The sequence below is a fragment of the Pristiophorus japonicus genome, chromosome 3, assembly GCF_044704955.1.
Source record: "Pristiophorus japonicus isolate sPriJap1 chromosome 3, sPriJap1.hap1, whole genome shotgun sequence".
NCBI lineage: Eukaryota > Metazoa > Chordata > Chondrichthyes > Pristiophoridae > Pristiophorus > Pristiophorus japonicus.
This window is the reverse complement of record NC_091979.1, coordinates 250,385,266-250,408,405: the sequence shown is the minus strand read 5'-3', so window position 1 is coordinate 250,408,405 and position 23,140 is coordinate 250,385,266. Positions and strand designations below refer to the sequence as shown.

Here is a 23,140-nt window from a genome sequence, read left to right as displayed (position 1 = left end):
TCCGTTCAGCCTGCCATTGTCTCTGTTGAAGTCCTACTCTGGGGTCTATTGCTGCCTGGGGAGTGTCGGACTGCCCCTGGCTGCCTGCGGGGCTCTGAGTCACATTGATGATGTTGACTCCCTGATCCATTGCTGCGTTAGAGGCAGAATTGCGCGCGTATATTATTTTCGTCTCTTCCTCCCCCGCCATGAAAGTTTGAGCTATCAACGCCGCCGCTTCCAAGGTCAAATCCTTGTTCTCAATTAATTTGCGGAAAATTCCCGCATGACCGATGCCCTCGATAAAGAAGTCCCTTAGCATCTCCCCCCTGCAGGTGTCTGTGAACTTAGAGGCTGGCCAAACGCCGGAGGTCCGCTACGAAGTCCGGTATGTTCTGTCCTTCACGCCGTCGGTGGGTGTAGAGTCTGTGTCGGGCTATATGTATGCTACTCACCGGTTTGAGGTGCTCCCCGATCAATTTGCTAAGTTCTTCAAAGGTTTTGTCCGCCGGGTTTTCGGGTGCTAGTAAGTCCTTCATGAGCGCGTAAGTCTTTGGTCCGCAGCTGGTCAAAAAATGAGTCCTTCACTTGTCGGCTGCTGCATCCCCCAGCCATTCTTTCATAACGAAGCTTTGCTGAAGCCTCTCGGCAAAATTGTCCCAGTCTTCCCCAACACAGTACCGTTCCTCTGTGCTACCGGTGGCCATTCTCGTGGGTCATGAATTCCCGTTTCTCGTCGCCAATATAAAGTCCTTACTCTACTTATGAAACCACACGAGTCACATTCTGGGGACAAGGTCATTCTGTGACCTTAACTCTTTATTCTATTCACAGGACAGTCTGGCGTAAAAATAAAAAAGGGAAGGTGGCTCAACCGTGTCTATGAAGGAAAATCAGGGGTAGTATTAAAGCCAAGGAAGAGGCATACAAATTGGCCAGAAATAGCAGCGAATCCGGAGACTGGGAGAAATTTAGAACTCAGCAGAGGAGGACAAAGGGTTTGATAAGGGCAGGGAAAATAGAGTACGAGAGGAAGCTTGCAGGGAACGTTAAAACGGACTGCAAAAGCTTCTATAGATATGTAAAGAGAAAAAGGTTAGTAAATACAAACGTAGGTCCCCTGCAGTCAGTATCAGTGGAAGTCATAACTGGGAACAAAGAAATGGCAGACCAATTGAACAAGTACTTTGGTTCGGTATTCACTAAGGAGGACACAAACAACCTTCCGGATATAAAAGGGGTCAGAGGGTCTAGTAAGGAAGAGGAACTGAGGGAAATCCTTATTAGTCAGGGCCTGATGGTCTGCATCCCAGAGTACTTAAGGAGGTGTCCTTGGAAATAGCAGATGCATTAACAGTAATTTTCCAACATTCCATAGACCCTGGATCAGTTCCTATGGAGTGGAGGGTAGCCAATGTAACCCCACTTTTTCAAAAAGGAGGGAGAGAAAACAGAGAATTATAGACCGGTCAGCCTGATATCGGTAGTGGGTAAAATGATGGAATCAATTATTAAGGATGTCATAGCAGCGCATTTGGAAAGAGGTGACATGATAGGTCCAAGTCAGCATGAATTTGTGAAAGAGAAATCATGCTTGACAAATCTTCTGGAATTTTTTGAGGATGTTTCCAGTAGAGTGTGAGCTGCGAGGAGGATGCTATGAGGCTGCAGAGTGACTTGGATAGGTTAGGTGAGTGGGCAAATGCATGGCAGATGAAGTATAATGTGGATAAATGTGAGGTTATCCACTTTGGTGGTAAAAACAGAGAGACAGACTATTATCTGAATGGCGACAGATTAGGAAAAGGGGAGTTGCAACGAGACCTGGGTGTGATAGTACATCAGTCATTGAAGGTTGGCATGCAGGTACAGCAGACGGTTAAGAAAGCAAATGGCATGTTGGCCTTCACAGCGAGGGGATTTGAGTACAGGGGCAGGAAGGTGTTACTACAATTGTACAGGGCCTTGGTGAGGCCACACCTGGAGTATTGTGTACAGTTTTGGTCTCCTAACTTGAGAAAGGACATTCTTGCTATTGAGGGAGTGCAGCGAAGGTTCACCAGACTGATTCCCGGGATGGCGGGACTGACATATCAAGAAAGACTGGATCAGCTAGGCTTGTATTCACTGGAGTTCAGAAGGATGAGAGGGGACCTCATAGAAACGTTTAAAATTCTGATGGGTTTGGACAGGTTGGATGCAGGAAGAATGTTCCCAATGTTGGGGAAGTCCAGAAGCAGGGGTCACAGTCTAAGGATAAGGGGTAAGCCATTTAGGACCGAGATGAGGAGAAACTTCTTCAAATAGAGTGTGGTGAATCTGTGGAATTCTCTGCCACAGGAAGTTGTTGAGGCCAATTCACTAAATATATTCAAAAAGGAGTTCGATATAGTCCTTACTACTAGGGGGATCAAGGGGTATGGCAAGAAAGCAGGAATGGGGTACTAAAGTTGCATGTTCAGCCATGAACTCATTGAATGGCGGTGCAGGCCCGAAGGGCCGAATGGCCTACTCCTGCACCTATTTTCTATGTTTCTATGACTCCAAAGACAATGACCCTGCGTGGGACCTCTCTTTTTATACCTGTGTGATCAGGTAAGGAGTGTCTCCCACAAGTTCACCCCTTGTGGTCAAGGTGTGCATCTAGGTTGTGTGTATACAGTAATACAGTGGTGTTACATTGTGGTTACATACATGACACTTACAACTACATTTTAACAACTCAATAATGACAACTTACGGTGAATGAAAGTTCGGAAATACCATCCATTTCTTACTGTGAATAAACTGTTCATGTTTGGTACAAGAATTTTGATTCTTCCAAATTGAAAAGGGAATTAGCCACGAATGACAAAAGCAAAACAATTTAATTTGCAAGTCTTCTCGTCACAAAGCTTTTAAAATTCAGGAACAAAAATTATTAGATTGTCAAAACATTAATTTAAACTTGAATATTAATCTGCGTTGTTGAGTCAATATTTATTTTTATTTAAAACAAAACAACCCATCTATTATTGCTGCATTAGGATCATGCCCAACACAGCTGCAAAGGAAATTACATCACAACAAAAACAGTGATAGAATTTAAGAATTAATGGTTTCGTCCACAGCTGCACAAAGCATTTGTGGGGGAACCAGTGCTTTTCCCTTTTGGTTTCAGTCTCTGGAAAAACACAAGTCTAGCTTAAAATGTTTGTTACGTCCTAAATATTTTTATAGGCTCATAAAAATGAATAAAATCAGAGCCAGAGATATGAAAATGTTGGAAACTAAAACTGAGCAGTGAGTGGCCCTACTAGTGTGCTGCACCCGATCTTGGTCCAACATTTTGCAAAAAGTGCTCCAACATTTTGCAAAAAGTGCTCCATTACAGGACCATCCTGGAGTGGTAATCCCACAGGTAATGATGTGGGCAAATGAATAGTCATGCACTTCTAACATGAACTGCCCTGCAGTCAAAACTGGAATTGCTCATATAGATTCTTCTTAGTGGATGAGGGTTTCTTCAACTCCATGACTAGAAAACATACAACCCATGATGAACATTGTCTGCATATGCTACAAATCCTCCACCAGGCAAACCAAAATGAAACCAATACATTAGATATGTATCCACATTTTTTTTTAAATGTAACTGACATTCTCTCCATGACAGAAGTGTGCAAGGGTTATGAGGGCACAGGCTATATTTTACAGCATTCCTGCACCATCAGGTATTCAGAGAGCAAAACCAGCTTCATTCCCATGATCTCTCTCCCACTACTCTACCTCACTGCCTCCACCTTAGCATTCATCTCACGCCGAGCTGCCCAGGCCTTTTTACCAGTTCGGGGAACCTGTTTATCGTTTGCAGCTAGTTTAACCAACCAATTCAAATTTATTGTATGCCGTGAAACTGCCTTGCCAGTTCCTGGAACGTGAATAGAAATTTGAAACCATTGATTCAATTGATTACCAAGAGTAAGCATGTCGCTGACCAGCAAATTCCACAACAAGCCCGCTGCAACCTAGATAAGGATGACCAGGCTGTCCTTGATGAGACACTTTGGGAGACTGACAAATGTTGATGTGTGCGTCTGATCATCATGAATCAGGCACGTGGAGAGATGTAGGCATAATATCAAGAACTGGGTGACTGAGGCAAGGACTGTTACCCATGTAGGTTTGGATGCTCAGTGCAATCGCCAGGATCTTTCCAAAACACTCGGTACAGATCTGTCTAAAAGCGTAACAGACACAATATTTGCTGCAAAAGTCCTAAACCAGGTGTTTTTCCCCCCTTACCGCCAGCTATAAATATAAACTGTTGTCACTCTTTGGCCCCAAGTTTCCACATGATTTGCTCCTGATTTTTCAGAGCAACTGGTGTAGAACGGAGTATCTTAGAAATCGAAATTCTCCACATTTAGTTTGCTCCAGTTCTCGTCAGGTAGAACAGTTTCACTTTGGAACAGAATTTTTTTCAAAAGGGGGCGTGTCCGGCCACTTATGCCTGATTTCAAAGTTTCACGAGTGAAAACTTACTCCAAACTAACTTAGAATGGAGTAAGTGAAGATTTTTGTACGTTCGAAAAAACCTTGTCTACACTTCAGAAAATCAGGCGTAGATTACAAATCAGGCGTAGGGAATGGTGGGGGGGGTGTTTAAAGAGAAGTTTACAAACATTAAACACTTCAGTTTTACAAATAAAGAGCCATCATCAATAATAAATGATAAATACATCAATAAATCAACCAATAAATCAATCCAAAAAATTAATAAGAAATAATTTTTTTTTAAAAATCAAAAATAAAACATTTTCTACTTACCGACTGCAGCACCGGGAGCCCTCCAACAACGTGCCCGTCCCCAGCACCAGATTTACAGGTAGGTGGCGTTGGGTCGGGTCGGGGGGGTGGTGGGAGGGAGGTCGGTTCGGTTCGGGTCGGGGGGAGGGAGGGAGGTTAGGTCGGAGGGAGGGAGGTCAGGTCGGATCCAGTCCGGAGGTGGGGGACGGGGGGCGGGTCCGGTCCGGGGGGGCGAGGAGCGGGTGTCAGGTCCGGGGGCGGGAAGCGGGAGTCGAGTCGGGTCGGGAGGAAGCAGGAGCTGGCCGTGGGAGGAGCCTTATTCACGCAGCCCCAGTGAGGCCATTGGGCCAGGGCTAGGGGCTCTGTGCTTCGGGCCCCTCCCACACAGTTTCGGGCGCCTGGAGCTACTGCACTTGCGTGCCCACTGTAGCGTGCATGTGCAGAGCTCCCGGCACTGTTTTCGGCGCAGGGTCCTAGCTCCGCCCCCTACAGCTCCTGCTGCGCTGCGCCGAGGGCCAGAGGACCTGCAGGGAGGTGGAGAATACGGAGGCTTTTTTTAGGTGCACTTTGTGGCGCGAAAAACGGGCGTCCAGGTCGGGACTGCGCCGTTCTAGGCGCGGCTCGAAACTTGGGCCCTTTGTCCTGGCTGAGTGTACAGGCCAGTGATACGGTCTTTGCACTACCGGCCTCTACAGATCTTCCCAGACATCAGGGAGTAAACAGCCCAAAAACAATGGTCTCAATTTTGGCCAGGAGTGGCTACATTTTTTTTGGTGTAACCTGCTTTTTCTGCCGTAACTTAAAAATCCCCAGTTTCCCCAATCAATTTGCACCAGCGTAACTCAGTTACATTTTTTTTAGGTTAGTATTTTTTCTCAAAAGGGGGCATTACCAGTCACCTACGCCAGTTCTTCCCATTTCGGCAACTTTGGCCAGCTAATAGTTACTCCATTTCTACTTAGACAGGCGTGGTGGCCATCTTGGTGCAGGGAGCCAGTCAGATGCAGGATGATTCACACCTCATTTTATTTCTTCCTCTCAGCCCCTCAATTTGATCTGGCAGCGTAATGTTGGCGAGTGGTGATTCATTGCCCTGGGAACCAACAGGAAGAGAGTTCAGAGGCCGGAGGGCCCAGGGAGCAGCATGTTCTGCAACCTATCGCGGGGCTTGAGAGGTGGATCCTGAGTCGGCCAGTCAGGAGCAGCCAGCGGTAGTCTGAGGGGCCCATAAAAGGGCGCGACCGTCGGGGAGCGGCCACAGGAGCAGCCAGTGGCAGTCAGATGGGCCCATAAAAGGGCGCAACTGTCGGGGAGCGGTCACAGGAGCAGCCAGCGGCAGTTGGAGGGATTCATAAAAGGGCGCGACCATTAGGGAGCAGCCACAGGAGCAGCCATCGGGTGTTCGAGGAGCTAGCTGGTGCAGGGGCAGAAGGTAAACAAAGAAATAAAAATAAATCGAAGTGTGACGTCACAGCCAAGCGGGTAAGTGATTGGCTGGTGGATTGGTCAGTATTTGATCTTTTTCTTCTTTTATCAGTAGAAAACCTTTGGCATTGTTGCCAAATTAAGTTAACCTAGGGGTTAAGTCATGGCAGGAGAGCCCAGACCTGTGACCAGTGTCCCTGACTACTGTGTGTGCAGGAAGTGCGCACATCTGCAGCTCCTGACAGACTGCATTGCGGCACTGAAGCTGCGCATGGACTCACTCTGGAGCATGCGCGATGCTTAGGATGTCGTGAATAGCACCTTTAGTGAGTTGGTCACACCGCAGGTAAAGGTTACTCAGGCAGGTAGGGAATGGGTGACCATCAGGCAGAGCAGTGGAAGGTAGTGCAAGGATCCCCTGCGGTCATCTCCCTGCAAAACAGATACACCATTTTAGGTACCGTTGGGGGAGAGGACTCATCAAGGGAAGGCAGCAGCAGCCAAGTTCATGGCACCATGGGTGGCTCTGCTGCACAGGAGGGTAGGAAAAAGAGTGGGAGAGCTATAGTGATAGGGGATTCTATTGTAAGGAGAAGAGATAGGCGATTCTGTGGCCGCAAACGAGACTCCAGGATGGTATGTTGCCTCCCTGGTGCAAGGGTCAAGGATGTCTCGGAGCGGCTGCAGCGCATTCTGGAGGTGGAGGGGGAGGGGTAACAGCCAGCGGTCGTGGTGCATATAGGTACCAACGATATAGGTAAAAAAATGGGATGAGGTCCTACAAGCTGAATTTAGAGAGCTAGGAGTTAAATTAAAAAATAGGACCTCAAAAGATAGTAATCTCAGGATTGCTACCAGTGCCACGTGCTAGTCAGAGTAGGAATTGCAGGATAGTTCAGATGAATACGTGGCTTGAGGAATGATGCAAGGAGGAGGGATTCAAATTCCTGGGGCATTGGAACCGGTTCTGGGGGAGGTGGGACCAGTACAAACCGGATGGTCTGCACCTGGGCAGGACCGCAACCTATGTCCTAGGTGGAGTGTTTGCCAGTGCTGTTGGGGAGGGGTTAAACTAATATGGCAGGGGAATGGGAACCTATGCAGGGAGGCAGAGGGAAATAAAAAGAGGGCAGAAGCAAAAGATAGGAAGGCGAAAAGCAAGAGTGGAGGGCAGAGAAATCAAGGGCAAAAATCAAAAAGGGCCACATTACAACGTAATACTAAAAGGACAAAGAGTGTTAAAAAAACAAGCCTGAAGGCTCTGAGTCTCAATGCGAGGAGCATTCGTAATAAGGTGGACGAATTAACTGCGCAGATAGCTGTTAATGGGTATGATGTAATTGGGATTACGGAGACATGGCTCCAGGGTAACCAAGGCTGGAAAATCAACATCCAGGGGTATTCAATATTCAGGAAGAATAGATAGGAAGGAAAAGGAGGTGGGGTAGCGTTAATGGTCAAAAGAGGTAAACGCAATAGTAAGGAAGGATATTAGCTTGGATGATGTGGAATTTATATGGGTAGAGCTGCGAAACACCAAAGGGCAGAAAATATTAGTGGGAGTTGTGTACAGACCACCGAACAGTAGTAGGGAGGTTGGGGACGGCATCAAACAGGAAATTAGGGACGCGTGCAATAAGGGTACAGCAGTTATCATGGGTGACTTTAATCTACATATTGATTGGGCTAACCAAACTGGTAGCAATACTGTGGAGGAGGATTTCCTGGAGTGGAAAAGGGATCGTTTTCTGGACCAATTATGTCGAGGAACCAACTAGAGAGCAGGCCATCCTAGATTGGGTCTTGTGTAACGAGAGAGGAGTAATTAGCAATCTGGTCGTGTGTGGCCCCTTGGGGAAGAGTGACCATAATATGGTAGAATTCTTCATTAAGATGGAGAGCAACACAGTTAATTCAGAAACTAGACTCCTGAACTTAAAGAAAGGAAACTTTGATGGTATGAGGCATGACTTGGCTAGGATAGACTGGCGAATGATACTTAAAGGGTTGACGGTGGATAAGCAATGGCAGACATTTAAAGATCATATGGATGAATTACAACTATTGTACATCCCTGTCTGGCGTAAAAATAAAACAGGAAAGGTGGCTCAACTGTGGCTAACAAGGGAAATTAGGGATAGTGTTAAATTCAAGGAAGAGGCATATAAATTAGCCAGAAAAAGCAGCAAACCTGAGGACAGGGAGAAATTTAGAATTCAGCAGAGGAGGACAAAGGGTTTAATTAGGAGAGGGAAAATAGAGCATGAGAGTAAGCTTGCAGGAAACATGAAAACTGACTGCAAAAGCTTCTATAGATATGTGAAGAGAAAAAGATTAGTGAAGACTAACGTAGGTCCCTTGCAGTCAGAATCAGGTGAATTCATAACGGGGAACAAGGAAATTGCAGTCCAATTGAGCAAATACTTTGGTTCTATCTTCACTAAGGAAGACACAAATAATCTCCCGAAAATACTAGGGGACCGAGGGTCTAACGAGAAGGAGAAACCTAGGGAAATCCTTATTAGCCAGGAAATGGTGTTAGGGAAACTGATGTGACTGAAGGCCGATAAATCCCCAGAGCCTGATAGTCTGCATCCCAGAGTACTTAAGGAAGTGGCCCTAGAAATAGTAGATGCATTGGTGGTCCTTTTCCAAAATTCCATGGACACTGGATCAGTACCTATGGATTGGAGGGTAGCTAATGTAACCCCACTTTTTAAAAAAGAGAGAGAGAAAACAGGGAATTTTCGACTGGTTAGCCTGACATCGGTGGTGGAGAAAATGCTGGAATCAATTATTAAAGATGTAATAGCAGCGCATTTGGAAAGCAGTGACAGAATCGGTCCAAGTCAGCATGGATTTATGAAAGGGAAATCATGCTTGACAAATCTTCCAGAGTTTTTTGAGGACGTGTTGAGTGGATAAGGGAGAACCAGTGGATGTGGTGTATTTGGACTTTCAAAAGGCTTTTGACAAGGTCTCACACAAGAGATTAAAGCACATGGTATTGGGGGTAATGTATTGACGTGGATAGAGAACTGGTTGGCAGACAGGAAGCAAAGAGTGGGAATGAACGGGTCCTTTTCAGAATGGCAGGCAGTGACTCGTGGGGTGTCGCAAGGTTCAGTGCTTGGACCCCAGCTATTTACAATATACATGAATGATTTAGACAAAGGAATTGAATGCAATATCTCCAAGTTTGCAGATGACACTAAGCTGGGTGGCAGTGTGAACTGTGAGGAGGATGCCAAGAGGCTGAAGGGTGACTTGGACGGGTTAGGTGAATGGGCAAATGCATGGCAGATGCACTATAATGTGGATAATTGTGAGGTTATCCACTCTGGTGGCAAAAACAGGAAGGCAGATTATTATCTGAATGGTGACAGATTAATAAAAGGTGCAACAAGACCTGGGTGTCATGGTACATCAGTCACTGAAGGTAGGCATGCAGGTACAGCAGGCAGTAAAGAAAGCAAATGGCATGCTGGCCTTCATAGCAAGAGGATTTGCGTATAGGAACAGGGAGGTCTTACTGCAGTTGTACAGGGCCTTGGTGAGACCATACCTCGAGTATTGTGTGCAGTTCCGGTCTCCTAATCTAAGGAAGGATGTGCTTGCTATTGAAGGAGTACAGTGAAGGTTCACCAGACCGACTACCGGGATGGTAGGACTGACATATGAAAAAAGACTGGATCGGCTAGGCTTATACTCACTGGAATTTAGAAGAATGAGAGGGGATTTAATAGAAACATATAAAACTGGACTGGACAGGTTAGTTGCGGGAAGAATGTTCCCAATGTTGGAGAAGTTCAGAACCAGGGGTCACAGTCGAAGGATAAGGGGTAAGCCATATAGGACCGAGATGAGGAGAAACCTTTTCACCCAGAGAGTGGTGAACCTGTGGAATTCTCCATCACAGAAAGTTGTTGAGTCCAGTTCGTTGGATATATTCAAAAGGGAGTTAGATGTGGCCCTTACGGCTAAGGGGATCAGGGGTTATGGAGAGAAGGCAGGAGTGGGGTACTGAAGTTGCATGATTAGCCATAATCAAATTGAATGGCGGTGCAGACTCGAAGGGCTGAATGGCCTGCAACTGCACCTATTTTCTATGTTTCTATGTCTGTGGCCAATTGAGAAAATCCTTGCAGAGTTAAAGAAATCGGCACAGGTAGGTACATCGGAGGCCATTCGGCCTGGGATAGGGACGGGAAGCGGAGAGGACCTGCACCTAATTTCTGAACAAATATTTTGTATCAGTCTTTACAGTAGAGGCCACTAACAATATTCCGACAGTGGATAATCTATTGGGGGGGGGCGCCACTTAACACAATCACAATCACTAATGAGGTGGTACTCAGTAAGATAATGGAGACGAAAGGCAGATAAATCCCCTGGACCTGATGGCTTGCATCCTAGGGTCTTAAGAGAAGTAGCGGCAGGGATTGTGGTTTCATTGGCTGTAATTTATCAAAATTACCTGGATTCTGGGGAGGTCCCAGCAGTTTGGAAAACTGCAAACGTCCCTATTTAAAAAAGGAGGCAGACAAAAAGCAGGAAACTATAGACCAGGGCATTTGGAAAAGCAAAATTCGGTCAGCCAGAGTCAGCATGGATTTATGACGGAGAAGTCATGTTTGACAAATTTGCTGGAGTTCTTTGAGGATGTAACGAGCAGGGTGGATAAAGGGGAACCAGTGGATGTGGTGTATTTGGACTTCCAGAAGGCATTTGACAAGGTGCCACATAAAAGGTTACTGCACAAGATAAAAGTTCACGGGGTTGGGGGTAATATATTAGCATGGATAGAGGATTGGCTAACTAACAGAGAACAGAGAGTTGGGCTAAATGGTTCATTCTCTAGTTGGCAACCTGTAACTAGTGGGATGCCACAGGGATCAGTGCTGGGACCCCAACTATTTACAATCTATATTAACGACTTGGAAGAAGGGACTGAGTGTAACGTAACCAAGATACAAAGAAAAGCAATGTGTAAGGATGACACAATCTGTCTATGCCCTTTTGCAGATTTTTTAAGTGAGTGGGCAGATCTGGCAGATGGAACATAATGTTGGAAAGTGTGAGGTCATGCACTTTGGCAGAAAAAAAAAATCAAAGAGCAAGTTATTATTTAAATGGAGAAAGATTGCCAAGTGCCACAGTACAGCGGGACCTGGGGGTACTTGTGCATGAAACAAAAAAGGATAGTATGCAGGTACAGCAAGTGATCAGGAAGGCCAATGGTATCTTGGCCTTTATTGCAAAGGGGATGGAGTATAAAAGTAGGGAAGTCTTGCTACAGCTATATAAGGTATTGGTGAGGTCACACCTGGAATACTGCGTGCAGTTTTGGTTTCCATATTTACAAAGAATATATTTGCTTTGGAGGCAGTGGCCTCCTGGTGCGTTGTCCCGCCCCGAGCCCAGGCCGAGTGGCCGCCCGCACTGGCCCGCTGCCTTCCCGGGCCGAGTGCAGAAAGCTGAATTGCAGTTTGAAGATGAAGGTAGGACTTCAATTTTTTATTTCTTATAGAATTGTTCTTCTGCAGTAGTTTTTGTTTGCAAACATTGCTAAGGGTAAGGCTTGGTTGGTTTAGAACATAAGAACATAAGAAATAGGATCAGGTGTAGGCCATACAGCCCCTCGAGCCTGCTCCGCCATGGTTGATCTGATCATGGACTGCGCACTTCCCCGTCCACTCCCCATAACCCTTTTCTTTCGGTAGGAAACATTTGGCATTGACGTAAGTAAGTAAGTAAGTAAGTAAGAACTAAAAGTAAATATATGTGATTATTATCGAAGGAGAACCAGTTCATGAAATCAGCTATTTGCTGAGTAGTTTCTGGGTGTGTTTTGCAAAGGTTTAGAGTTCAGTTCTACTTGATAGTTGTGGGTATACCTAGAGGGATGGCAGTGCAGCTCAGTCACGTGGATTGCACATCCTATGGCATGTGGTAAATCCTAGATGCTTCGTGCAGCCGGGATGACCACATGTGCAGGAGGTATCTCCGGCTGCACCAACTCGAGCTCCGTGGTTTGGAGCTTGAGCTGCGGCTGAAATGCAACCCAGGGTATTAAAAGAGATGGCGGAAGTTATAGCAGATGCATTCGTTATAATCTACCAAAATTCTCTGGACTCTGGGGAGGTACCAGCGGATTGGAAAGCAGCTAATGAAACGCCTCTGTTTAAAAAAAGGGGGCAGACAAAAGGCAGGTAACTTTCGACCGGTTAGTTTAACATCTGTCGTGGGGAAAATGCTTGAAGCTATCATTAAGGAAGAAATAGCAGGACATCTAGATAGGAATAGTGCAATCAAGCAGACGCAACATGGATTCATGAAGGGGAAATCATGTTTAACTATTTTACTGGAATTCTTTGAAGATATAACGAGCATGGTGGATAGAGGTGTACCGATGGATGTGGTGTATTTAGATTTCCAAAAGGCATTCGATAAGATGCCACACAAAAGGTTACTGCAGAAGATAAAGGTACGCGGAGTCAGAGGAAATGTATTAGCATGGATAGAGAATTGGCTGGTGAACAGAAAGCAGAGAGTCGGGATAAATGGGTCCTTTTCAGGTTGGAAATCGGTGTTTAATGGTGTGCCACAAGGATCGGTGCTGGGACCACAACTGTTTACAATATACATAGATGACCTGGAAGAGGGGACAGAGTGTAGTGTAACAAAATTTGCAGATGACACAAAGATTAGTGGGAAAGCGGGTTGTGCAGAGGACACAGAGAGGCTGCAAAGAAATTTAGATAGGTTAAACGAATGGGCTAAGGTTTGGCAGATGGAATACAATGTCGGAAAATGCGAGGTCATCCACCTTGGGGGAAAAAAAACAGTAAAAGGGAATATTATTTGAATGGGGAGAAATTACAACATGCTGCGGTGCAGAGGGACCTGGGGGTCCTTGTGCATGAATCCCAAAAAGTTAGTTTGCAGGTGCAGCAGGTAATCAGGAAGGCGAATGGAATGTTGGCCTTCATTGCGAGAGGGATGGAGTATAAAAGCAGGGAGGTCCTGCTGCAACTGTATAGGGTATTGGTGAGGCCACACCTGGAGTATTGCGTGCAGTTTTGGTCACCTTACTTAAGGAAGGATATACTAGCTTTGGAGGGGGTACAGAGACGATTCACTAGGCTGATTCCGGAGATGAGGGGGTTACCTTATGATGATAGATTGAGTAGACTGGGTCTTTACTCGTTGGAGTTCAGAAGGATGAGGGGTGATCTTATAGAAACATTTAAAATAATGAAAGGGATAGACAAGATAGAGGCAGAGAGGTTGTTTCCACTGGTCGGGGAGACTTGAGCGAGGGGGCACATCCTCAAAATACGGGGGAGCCAATTTAAAACCGAGTTGAGAAGGAATTTCTTCTCCCAGAGGGTTGTGAATCTGTGGAATTCTCTGCCCAGGGAAGCAGTTGAGGCTAGCTCATTGAATGTATTCAAGTCACAGATAGATAGATTTTTAACCAATAAGGGAATTAAGGGTTATGGGGAACGGGCAGGTAAGTGGAGCTGAGTTCATGGCCAGATCAGCCATGATCTTTTTGAATGGCGGAGTAGGCTCGAGGGGCTAGATGGCCTACTCCTGGTCATAATTCTTATGTTCTTATTAGTCACCACGGTGCATCCGCGCGACTGAGAGCAACGTGGATAGCACATTTCTTGAGGCGGTCACCCCACAGCTTAAGACTGTGCAGGCAGATAGGGTTTGGGTGACCCCTGGACAGAAGAGGAGAACTCGGCAGATAGTGCAGGAGTCCCATGAGTCCATCTTGCTCTCCAACCGATATTCTGTTGAGTGCCGGTGGGGGCGATCGTGGCCTCTGCAGCCAGAACCAAGTTCACGTCACCATGGGTGGCTCAGCTGCACAGCAGAGGTGGGGGGGGGGGGGGGGGAAGGTGGAGGCGGAGAGGAAAAAGAATGGAAGAACTATAGTAGTAGGGGATTCCATTGTCAGGGGAGCAGCCAGGTGTTTCTGCGGTCGCAGACGTGACTCCAGGATGGTATGTTGCCTCCCTGGTGCCAGGATCAAGGATGTCACTGAGTGGCTGCAGGGCATTCTGGGGGGAGAGGGCAAGCAGCCAGAGGTACCAATGACATAGGTAGTAAGAGGGATGAGGTCTTGAAGGCAGAGTTTAGGGAGCTAGGAGAGAGATTAAAAAGCAGGATCTCAAAGATAGTAATCTCCGGATTACTCCCAGTGCCACAAGCTAGTGAGTACAGAAATAGGAAGATAGAGCAAATGAATACGTGGTTGGAGAGATGGTGCAGGCGGGAGGGCTTTCGATTCCTGAGACATTGGGACCGCTTCTGGGGAGGTGGGTGGGACCTGTACAAGCCGGATGGGTTGCACCTCAACAGAGCCGGGACCAATATCCTCGCGGGGTGGGGCGGGGGGAGGCGGTTTGCTAGTGCTGTTGGGGAGGGTTTAAACTTGCTTGGCAGGGGAATGGGAACCTGAGAGTTGATTCAGTAGGGAGGGGAGAAAAGCAGAAATTAGAAAGCAAAAAGAAAGAAAGTGAGTTTGAAGGAGAGAGGAAACAAGCAGGAAAAAAGGGTAAAATAACAAGTTTAAAGGCACTTTGTCTAAATGCACGTAGCATTTATAACAAAATAGATGAGTTGATGGCACAAATTGAGACAAATGGGTATGATCTGATAGCCATTACAGAGACGTGGTTGCAAGGTGACTAGGACTGGGAATTAAATATTCAGGGGTATTTGACAATCTGGAAGGACAGACAGAACGGAAAAGGAGGTGGCGTAGCTCTATTGATAAAGGATAGAATCAATGCAATAGTGAGAAACAATACATGCGCAAAGGATCAGGATGTCGAAACAGTTTGGGTGGAGATAAGGAATAATAAGGGGAAAAAGTCACTGGTGGGCGGAGTATATAGGCCCCCTAACAGTAGCAACTCTGTTGGTCGGAGCATAAACCAGGAAATAGTGGGGGCTTGTAAAAAGGAAACAGCAATAATCATGGGTGATTTTAACCTCCATATTGATTGGACAAATCAAATTGGTCAGGGTAGCCTTGAGGAAGCGTGCATAAGGGGCGGGTTCCTTGAGCAGTATGTAACGGAACCAACCAGGGGGCAGGCTATCCTAGATCTGGTCCTGTGTAATGAGACAGGATTAATAAACAATCTCCTTGTAAAGGATCCCCTTGAAATGAGTGATCGTAGCATGATTGAGTTTCAAATTCAGATGGAGGGTGAGAAAATTAGATCTCTAACCAGCATACTAAGCTTAAATAAAGGAGACTATGAAGGTATGAGGGCAGAGTTGACTAAAGTGGACTGGGAAAACAGATTGAAGTGTGGGATGGTTGGTTAAATGTACACTACTGTTCAAGACATATTTCACAACTCTCAAGAAAAATATATTCCAGTAAAGAGGAAAACAAGGGCACACAAAGTGGCCAAAACTAGTGGGAGGACAGAAGATTGGGAAGCTTTTAAAAGAATGACTAAAAAATGATTAAGAAAGGAAAGATAGACTATGAAAGTAAACTAGCACAAAATATAAAAACAGTAAGAGTTTCTATAGGTATATAAAAAGGAAAAGAGTAGCTAAAGTAAATGTTGGTCCCTTAGAGGACGAGACCGGGGAATTAGTAATGGGGAACATCGAGATGGCAGAAACTCGAAGCAAGTATTTAGTCTCAGTTTTTACGGTAGAGGACACTAACAATATTCCAACAGTGGATAGTCAAGGGGCTATAGGAGGGGAGGAACTTAACACAATCACAATCACTAAGAAGGCAGTGCTCAGTAAGATAATGGGACTAAAGCCAGATAAATCTCCTGGACCTGATGTTTTGCATCCTCGGGTCTTAAGAGAAGGGATTGTGGATGCATTGGTTGTAATTTACCAAAATTTCCTGGATTCTGGGAAGGTCCCAGCAGATTGGAAAACTGCAAATGAAACCCCATATTCAAAAAAGGAGGCAGACAAAAAGCAGGAAACTATAGACCAGTTAGCCTAACATCTGTGGCTGGGAAAATGTTGGGAGTCCATTATTAAAGAAGCAGTAACAGGACATTTGGAAAAGCAAAATTTGGTCAGGCAAAGTCAGCATGGATTTATGAAGGGGAAGTCATGTTTGGCTAATTTGCTGGAATTCTTTGAGGATGTAACGAATAGGGTGAATAATGGAGAACCAGTGGATGTGGTGTATTTGGACTTCCAGAAGGCATTTGACAAGGTGCCACACAAAAGGTTACTGCACAAGATAAACATTCACAGGGTTGGGGGTAATATATTAGCATGGATAGAAGACTGGCTGACAAACAGAAAAGAGAGAGTCGGGATAAATGGTTCATTCTCTGGTTGGCAAACAGTAACGAGTGGGGTGCCACAGGGATCAGTGCTGGGACCCCAACTATTTACAATCTATATTAACGACTTGGAAGAGGGAATTGAGTGTAACGTAGCCAAGTTTGCTGACGATACAAAGATGGGAGGAAGGGCAATGTGTGACGAGAACATAAAGAGGTTGCAGGAGGACATAGACAGGCTAAGTGAGCGGGCAAGAATTTGGCAGATGGAGTATAATGTTTGAAAGTGTGAGATCATGCACTTTGGCAGAAAAAAATCAAAGAGCAAGTTATTATTTAAATGGAGAAAGATTGCAAAGTGCCGCTGTACAGCGGGACCTGGGGGTACTTGTGCATGAAACACAAAAGGTTAGTTGCAGGTACAGCAAGTGATCAGGAAGGCCAATGGAATCTTGGCCTTTATTGCAAAGGGGATGGAGTATAAAAGCAAGGAAGTCTTGTTACAGCTGTACAGGGTGTATTGGTGAGGCCACACCTGGAATAATGCGGCAGTTTTGCTTTCCATATTTACGAAAGGATATACTTGCTGTGGAGGCAGTTCAGAGAAGGTTCACTAGGTTGATTCCGGGGATGAGGGGGTTGACTTGTGAGGAAAGGTTGAGTAGGTTGGGCCTCTACTCATTGGAATTCAGAAGAATGAGAGGCGATCTTATAGAAACATATAGGATTATGAGGGGGCTTGACAAGGTGGATGCAGAGAGGATGTTTCCACTGGTGGAGGAAACGAGAACTATAGGGTATGATCTTCGAATAAGGGGCCGCCCATTTAGAACTGAGCTGAGGAGAGATTTCTTCTCAGAGGGTTGTGAATCTGTGGAATGCGCTGCCTCAGAGAGCTGTGGAAGCTGGGACATTGAATAAATTTAAGACAGAAATAGACAGTTTCTTAAACGATAAGGGGATAAGGGGTTATGGGGAGCGGGCAAGGAAGTGGAGCAAAGTCCATGATTGGATCAGCCTTGATCTTCTTGAATGGCGGAGCAGGCTCGAGGGGCCTTATGGCCTACTCTTGCTCCTGTTTCTTGTGTTCTTATCCTCTTATCATTTAAGAAACTGTCTATTTCTGTCTTAAATTTACACATCTGGGAACATACATAAGCGGCGCAACTCCAGTAAGTGCGCCAAAAATTGGGCTCGGCCAAAATTGAGCCCAATGTCACTATTCTAAGGAAACATGCATCAACTTGAGTGGTGCCTTTTGGTTTTGCTGTTAATGTTCTGCAATCTGCCCCATCATTATTATCATAGGCAGTCCCTCGAAATTGAGGAAGACTTGTTTCCACTCCAAAAATGAGTTCTCAGGTGACTGAGCAGTCCAATTCGGGAATTACAGTCTCTGTTGCAGGTGGGACAGACAATCGTTGAAGGAATAGGTGGGTGAGGAGTCTCGTTTGCCGCACGCTCTTTCCGCTGCCTGCACTTGTTTTCTCCAAGCTCTCGGCGACGAAACTCGAAGTGCTCAGCGGCCTCCTGGATGCTCTTCCTCCACTTAGGGCGGTCTTTGACCAGGGATTCCCAGGTGTCAGTGGGGATGTTGCACTTTATCAAGGAGGTTTTGAGGATGTCCTTGAAATGTTTCCTCTGCCCACCTGGGGTTCGCTTGCCACTATGTAAATGGAGCAACAGAGGCTTGCGCACCTAATATTGTATGTGCAAACTCCTAACTGTGAGAAGCAACATTTTATGTATTTTTCTTTTACATCATTTCCTCACGATGCACTCATACAATTTCCTCCTTGACAATAAACAAAAATAATGTAATTGTCCTCAAAATATTTTATAACTGTCTCCTATCTCGGACGTCAATTGTCTTTAATGGTATTGATGAAGTCTGAAAATGTCGGTCTCCTCCCTTTCTCCCTACCTCTCTCTCTCCCTCCCTCTCCATCACTTTTTCTTCAAGTACTGGATGCCATAATACTCCTGGGACATTTGTCCTGGAGAGTAAAAAATATGACAAGGATGACAGGTAAAAATCTGAAGCACTCCATGGTTTCACTCACACTGGAAGATGCTATTTTGCTCATTTTTCCCTTCGTAGTTTTGTTCATTGCTCCAGCATTCGCATCCTGGGCCATCATCTCCAAATATGCAGAATACAGGTCTAATTGAAAAGGCACACACTGCCTCCACTAATCAGCAATGATTAACAAGGAAGGCTTTTGTAGCCAACACAAACATTTCAACAAAGCATAAGAAATTTGCACCAGCAGGAAGCAAACATACATGGGAACTAAATATTATTTCTCTTGAATCTCAGCACCATGAATGGAACTGGTGACAAAAGTGGCCTGTAATGCTATACATAGCACAGGAAGGGACATCATGTGACAGGACACATGGCTGCATTATTCCAGACAAGGGGAAGCGTACTTACTGACCTTAGTCCATAGGCCATAGTGGGAAAAATGCAAAACAGAAGAGAAAATGAACTTCCTCGTTAATATGCAACATGTCCCAATTCCAAATTTTAAGTTGATGTCATTCTCTGGTTCCTCTTTTCCTCACCCTTGCAACTACGACACACTTAAGTTCACATTTTTCAGGAACATTTTACAACATTGCTAAACTGGTGATTTTCTATTTTTCTTTTTAAAATAAGTAGCAGTAACCTTTTTTTGCACCTTCAGTTATGCCAGAATAAGGAAAGGATCAGCAAACAAGGTGACTATTCTCGAACATTTTACAAAGGGAACACAAGGGCAATGTGGTAGGTCCTTCTTGCAGTTCACTCACTGAACGAAAAAAAACCTTCCATTTATATAGTGCCTTTCATGACCTCAGGATGTCCCAAAGCACTTTACTTTCAATAAAGTGTAGACGTAGCTGTAACGTAGGAAATGCAGCAGTCAAGCAAGCACCCACAAACAGCTATGTAATGAATAACCAGATTATCTGTTTTCGGTGTTTATTGAAGGATAAATGTTGGTCAGGACACCAAGACAATTCTCATGATCTTCTTTGAATAGTGCCGTGGGATCTTTTACATTCACCTGAGAGCAGACAAGGCCTCGGGTTGAAGGCCTTATCCAAAAGACAGTACCTCAAGACAATGCAGCATTGTCTTGTACTGCACTGAAAGTGTCAGCCCATCTTATGTGCTCAAGTCTCACTGGTCCTGAAATTCCTGGAGAGGGGAGGGCCACTGCACCATCCTAAGTGCAGTGGAGTGGATCCACCCAAGCCCAGGCCAGAGTAGACAGATCGCCAGGGGTGGGGCGTGGTTTTACAGGTAAGCTTGTCGGACCTGGAGGAAACACTCCTTCCTGGTCCACAAGCAGGTAAAACCTTCCTGGGAAACCCAGCCGACTATGGTTAAAAATAGTCACTTAAAATGGAGACACACCGCCTCCTTCAAAGGTTTTGATGACTGCTCGCAGGAGGCGAGTCAATCAGTCATCTGCCCTCGTCCCGCCTCCTAAAGTCGGACAGGGATGGATGAGAGGTGGGTTGGGCTCCCGTTTCAGATTTTTAAGCTGTTAACCCCCAACGCAAACCCAACCCGCCCATTCTTGGGTGTTAAAATTACTCCATCTCAAATCCTGGGGACAGGGTCATTTGCATATCTGGTTTCGGGCACACTGGCATCTGCAAGATGACATCAGCATCGCCCATCCCAACCTGATCCACCTTTGCAAGACGGAGCTGCACCTTGCTGCTCTCCCTGCAGTCTCCTCAAAACCCAACCATGCCAAAGAAAAATGTGTTTTTGGCCAAGTCTTGGGGTCTTCAAAAGGACTTAAAGGGATTCGGGCTAGGATTCAGAATTACTCAAGAGACCCCATGTACAGATAACATTAAGAGAATTGATTGTTATGCCTCCACAATCAAATTGGCTGACAAAGCTCAACAAAATCTTAAATGTGAAGAATACTCACTTAAGCAAGATATCAGAGAACAGTTAAATTAATTTCATACCATTAAGAAAAGAGCAGTTAAATTGTTGCATGTCCTGAAAATTTAATGGATCCAAAAAACTGTCTTAAGATGTGACAGGTCTTAGTAATGTCCCAATGTTTGTGATCATGAGACTAAAACACAAAACAGCTGGGAAGTCTTTTGATTTGTGCTGGCACTTTGTATAATTCAATACAGTTCTAAGCAAAGCCAGATGTTTACTTGTGCACAGATAAATTGCTTCTGATAGTAAAACTCTTAACACTCCCTAGCGCATGTTGCTTTGAAATGACATATCTATTGTTCTATTTTCTTCATCCCCGCGTCCCCCCTCCCCCCCACGGAAATAACATTATCCTGTAGCACCAGATACATATCCTCCTTCCTGTCTGCTTTTTCCAACTTCCCATCTCTCTTTTAGTCAGTTTAGCGGAAGTCCAAGTCTTATTCTTTAAGATATATATTATTGTCTCAGGGTTTACATTAATACAAAAGGCATTCTTTTCAAAAATGGAAAGTTCGATTGCTGCTTTTATACCATGCAAGACTTGTGCTCTTACTGCTAGTCCCCAACGCAAGGTTTCACGCAGCCAGTTGCAACTCAACAACTTGCGTTCACGTAGTACCTCTAATGTAGAAAAACATCCCAAGACGCTTAACTCAATGGTTAACCGTCTAAATTCCTTAAGCATGATTGCGAAGATGTTCACACACTGAGTCCAATGCAAGCAAAGTATAAAAGCAGCTTATAACCCTCAGTAACAATAATAAAACCACAATAAAATAAAATCTAAGACATTCTAGAAACACCCTTAAGGTAGAAAAACATATGTTGCTTCAGTTTACAAAAAGGTGCTAATGAAGATGATGCACACATTAAATATAGAAAAGCAGCAAAACTGAATAAAAGTTAAAGATTTCTAGGCTTAGCGTTCTTTAGACATCTCTCCAAGCTGCATTTTCTACCAACTTTTTTTTGGGGGGGGGGGGGGGGGGGGGGTGTTATGTATCTGAAGTTTTGGTTGCATTCCGCAGCACGTTTGCTTTTCACTAAAGTGTTTATTAAATGTTATACATGTTATTTTTAATGAGAAGATTTTCTGATGCCAACAGAGAACCTAAGATTGAGCTAGGTTCCATCACCAACCCGTTTTAGTTAAATGTTCACATTTAGAAACAAAGATCAGCTGTGCAGTTCACCTTCACTTACATAAATAAAGATCCATTGTTAACATTTTACTGATTAGGTTGCATTTTGATCGGTCTATCATTTAGGCATGATCAAGCCGACAAGCTGCAGTGAGCCTAAAATCTAACCAGACCCATGTTAGCTGATTGCTCTAAAAAGATAGAACTTCAGTTGCAATTATAGTACTGGGCCCAGGGGCAGCATGGGCCAGCTCACACTGCGGTATGTGTGCGCACTAGGTCCGTGCAGCAGAGCTGGTCTCCGGTCGTCTTGGTTAATCCTTGCCAAGACCTAGCTCGGTCAGGCCCGCGTGATGGCTGGTGTGCAGCGGCCACCACACGTTAAAAAAATCCACGTACAGGCATCTTCCACCCTTCAAGATGTAGTTCGGGACCTGGAATATTATGTCCTTCATTGAAACATCTGTGAACGCATTCCTTTTGGGAGTGGAAGCAAGTCATCCTCGATACGAGGGACTGCCTATGATGATGATGATGACTGTAAATAGAATTGGGAAGGTGGTCCAGAACAAGTAGGGCAGTATAACTTAACCAACTCATTAGAATATATAGTGGCCTGAAAAATTAAGCTTTTAAATTGGACAAAAGGAACACTGCATTGCTTTGAAAACAGCAGCTCCTTTCAGAACACAAATTGATGGTTGCTCAGCACCATAGCAACTGTTGTTATGTGACACAAAAAGATCCAGACCTCCCTTTCCATACAGATCTTTTAGGACATATCGAAAAAGACATCAATTTTGTTACAGTATTTTGCTTAAGTAGACTTAAAAAGAGACTTCCGTAAACATTTCTAAACCAAACAAAATACTAAACTGCTGTTTCAAACTGTATATTTTATCAAACTGCATTTCTTCATTTTTCCCCCAATATTGTTGCTACGTCTCTCAACAACCACAAAACTTCTCGCCATGTCTGCCGTGTGAATTGGAAGGTGTGAATTTGTGGATTTAGCCTGCCTTGCCAGTACTCAACAATGAATCCTATCAAAGATTTTAATGGCAAAGCTGAGTACAAGGAAACAATCATGAAGTAAACAAAATGTAGCCAATTGTATGAAGAAAAACTTGTATGTTACAAGATGAATTTACCAACAACAAAGTAGTCCCCAACACGTCCTAGGGGGTTCTTAACCACCACTTTATAGATTCGAACCTTATCAATAAGACCAAATATCAAAAAGTGGAAATCATTACATAGGATTACATAGGATATACGACACAGAAACAGACATTCGGTGCAACCAGTCCATGTTAGCGTTTATGCTCCACTCGAGCCTCCTCCCATCTTTCCTCATCTAAATCTATCAGCATAACCCTATTCCCTTTCCTTCATATGCCTGTCTAGCCTCCCCTTAAATGCATCTATACTATTCGCTTCGCTTCAACCACTCCCTGTGGTAGAGAGTTCCAACTTCTCACCACTCTTTGGGTAAAGAATTTTCTTCTGAATTCCCTATTGGATTTTTTGGTGACTATCTTATA

General features: G+C 44.8%; 1 protein-coding gene across 17 annotated transcripts in view; it reads right to left on the bottom strand.

Moving 5' to 3' along the window:
• Nucleotides 1–23,140, bottom strand: part of add3a (adducin 3 (gamma) a) — a 341,424-nt gene that overhangs the window by 150,081 nt on the left and 168,203 nt on the right. Inside the window, exon 1 of one of the 17 annotated variants that reach the window (XM_070876524.1) lies at nt 2,720–2,802. The exons of the other annotated variants lie outside the window; for them this stretch is intronic. The gene's annotated coding sequence lies outside the window, so the exon portion shown is untranslated. Of the gene's footprint in view, nt 1–2,719; nt 2,803–23,140 lie in introns of those variants that run through there. 17 annotated transcript variants of the gene reach the window in all.